Source organism: Hyalella azteca, unplaced genomic scaffold (assembly GCF_000764305.2).
Source record: "Hyalella azteca isolate HAZT.00-mixed unplaced genomic scaffold, Hazt_2.0.2 contig10368, whole genome shotgun sequence".
Classification (NCBI taxonomy): Eukaryota; Metazoa; Arthropoda; class Malacostraca; order Amphipoda; family Hyalellidae; genus Hyalella; species Hyalella azteca.
In genome coordinates, this window is record NW_025940410.1 from 96711 (window position 1) to 100280 (window position 3570).

Genomic DNA, 3570 nt, shown 5'->3' on the forward strand with positions numbered 1-3570 from the left:
TCATTTAAGTTATGAAAACAATCAAAACCTGGCAGCTGAAATTCAACAGGTACAATTTTCCCCCCGTGATTTTTAGGAAGTGTTTCTGTAATACAAATAATGTCTATACTCTCGTTTGCGATCACAGTTAACAGTTCACTTTTTTTGTTCAAAACGGAATCCGAGTTCGTGTAAAAACATTTTAAAACTTTTTGTGCACTTTCACTTTGATGTATGCGGTTACTCCCTACATTATTTACAGGCCTTAATCTACGGACATCATTCCTACTAATTACTTGTCCTCCATCTCCTCTGACTGTCCTTGAGCAGCCGGTGTTGTCTTGGCAGCTTGGAAGTGATTGACCTGATTTTCTTGGCCTTTCCGCCTGATTCTCTCCTGCCACTTCTTGCGAAAAACCGCCCTCTCTAAGGGGGTGGAATCTTTCTTTACAAAAACTGACTTGTAATCAGCGGATTCACCAAGCTTTCTCGCTGTTTTCAGCACGCTCCAGACCTGAGCAGAATCCTTTACAGTCACCAGCAGAGGTCTGACGGTGTTGCCCGCCGTTTCTTAGAGAGTTTCTGTTATTCAAAATTTGAAATTCGGATGTAACATATAATAAAAGGAACTCACTGGTTCCTCATTTAATAAAATTTCTGAAGTGAGATGTAGGGGATGCGCCTGGTCGGGTCGTAACCTGCATGCAAGACTTGAAATGAGCTGCCGTCATATCAAACTTTAAATATGCTACAATTTTTACCTTATCGAAAATTTAGGTGCAAAATCACTGGCCGCCGAAAGGCCGCCTGAAACTCGCGAACGTTTCTGACGAGTGTTGCCAGGCGAGCCATGATCGCCGGCGTCACGCTCGACTGCTGCGTGGCACAGAAGCTCTGCTTGACTTTACAATCATTAATTGAGGTCAGGATATGGACATTGAACTCATTAAAATATTTTACGATAAGTTACTGTAACGAAGGATTTCAGGGCTACAATAGAAGTAAGTTGGTGTAAAACGTATATATTGGATGCGCAAGACCGTCGAAAAATTTCATTATGATTTTGATTAGCTCTCTTGCTTCACATTTTTTTAGCCGATTCAGGTGCGTCATGAGACGCACAAAATATGTCCTTGGATTAGATGGGTTCTGAGATATTTTGCGTTTTTTTATAACATTCGTCCTTCGTTGTTGCATCTTGAGAATGAAATGATGCTTGATATTGTCCCCGTATGAGAACGTAAATATTGTGTCGTGTTAGTTAACATGAAAGGTGGCTCCACGTGCTGACGTGATGCTGTCTGCTAATTTGATCCGCGAGCTTGTTGCTCACGTCACGACTATGAGGAGCTTGTGGCTGCTCTCTATTGGTGATCATTGTTAGCCAATTGGCACCCGGTAGCCTACGGCCATCCGACCATATAATCCATCCTTAATTCCATAAAACGACTCAGAAATAATCTGCACCGTGACTGAAAGATCAGTTTTTGTGTTGCCAAAATAGATGCATTTACTTGAATTCTTTACATTTTTGAAGGCAAAGTTTTCTTGTGATGCTCTCAGCGAAGACATAGCAGGCAGTCACCGGAGCGTGCGCGGCGCTGTTTCGTTGCGTTCACATGAGAGGCAGTGAATGCAATTTATCTCTGACTGCGTATGTTTCGCTGTAGCGAACCCTTGTTATTATTCGCTTAGAATATCTAAGCATTAGTTACTATTATTCTGTTTGAGTCACGTTATTGTGGAAGCACTTAGATTGTTAACCTGATATGTTCAAAGGTTTTGAAATTATACAAAGTTAATAACAACTATTATTGGGCGTGAGAGTTTCTGTTATTCAAAATTTGAGAACATGCTATCTTGAAAATTGATCTGAATCGGGGAAAAAATACTCCATTCATTTGCAAAATACTTGCATTATAAGTACTGATCGAGACTTAATTTGCATGCCGCAATGAATTTTATTTTGGTTTGTGTTTTGGCTTGGAGTTTCAATTCCTGTTTTTGAATGAAAATGTGATATTCTCGCTGTAATGACTGTCTTTGATCAAAAGTGTGTGAACGCAGACAGTAAAGACTGATCGCCATTGAGGCTGAACGTCAATGAGCCTGAACGCCATTGCTCGCGTTCTCAAGAAGGTCGAAGAACTTTATTCTCCCAACTTCAGAGCTTCTACATCGAATTATATGGCTTTCAGATGTAATTTGTTCTGGATCACATGCTTACCTAAGTGATTTTTCGTTAAAAATTTCTAGTACAAACTAACATAATATTTCAGCTGGTCTGCTCGCTAGACGCCGTCATAAATTGCATTATTGATCAGAAAGGTATCCATGCTACCATGCATGTGTCTCAGGATGCTGCTCATATACAAAATTTCTCTAATAAGCAAGGCTGGGTTAAAAATTTTCCAACTACGATTATCATTGGGATTAAAAAATTATAATTTGACGAAATTAAACTTTGAGGCTTCCTTTGCTTCTTCTGACACACAACCGCTGCAGCAACGCCACGTTTGTCTGCTAGTTATACGCAATTGTATCTATATATTAATGCGGTTCTTGCACTGCTTAAATCGAGGTTATGTCTAAACATTAACTGACGCACCTTCTTGGCTCCAATGATATATACAATATTTAGTTTGAAAATTTTTTCCTAGAGGTTTAGTAAATTCCAGAAAATACGTATATCGTTAGACCTTTCCCGACGTCCTGAACATCAATTGATGTATGTATAATTTATCATGAAGCTCGTTGCAACCTCATGACTCAAAAAGAGTGCATCGTTTTAGACGTCATCAGAATCACGAAGAACTCTGAACTATTCGCTTTATTCCTTGGGCTTAAGGATTATTGACCACTGAGCTTGATAGGCTGGCTAAAACTGGCCTGGATATGTGTTTGCTGAGTCTTGACGAGCGCCTTTGTGCGAACTCCGGTAGCGCTATGACGTCACGTCATATCGACCTGATATTTTCAAGGATGAAATATGTGAAAGACTCGAAGTCTTTAATACTGGTTATGGGATGGAGCGCTCACGATGTGTTTGTATTTTAAAATTGTATATAAAAACTAGAAAAAAAGTTACGTACTCGCACGTTCTTAGCGTAAAGTTTCGGCTTTCAGATGATAAATGACTGTGGGAATTTTTCATGTATACATAAGGCCAGCCATAATGAAATTCAATTATTTGGTAATTAAAAGCCCTATTACTCATATGAAAGGGAAATGTAATTTATTTCAAGATGACTTATCTATAACTCAACAAAATTAATTCGCTTTGTACTGTAATTTTTTCTACCTATACTGGTATATTTCAAGTGTGACTTACACATATATTTCAGCTTAGTAATCTTTAATTTATTTTTCTATGGCTGCACTGGTGAATATTAAGTTGTAAGTACCACTTCGAATCCCTGCCCGGTCCTCCAGGGCTACTTAAGACAGAGGTACTAATTGAAGACCTCGATCCCACCAATCACATCCTCCTTATTAGCGTATGAGGGGTAATAAGTCTGCCGTTTAGTGGCACTGCTTCACATGGTTCATGGAAATGGTTCACGTGGTTTATGGAAATGGTTCACGTGGTTT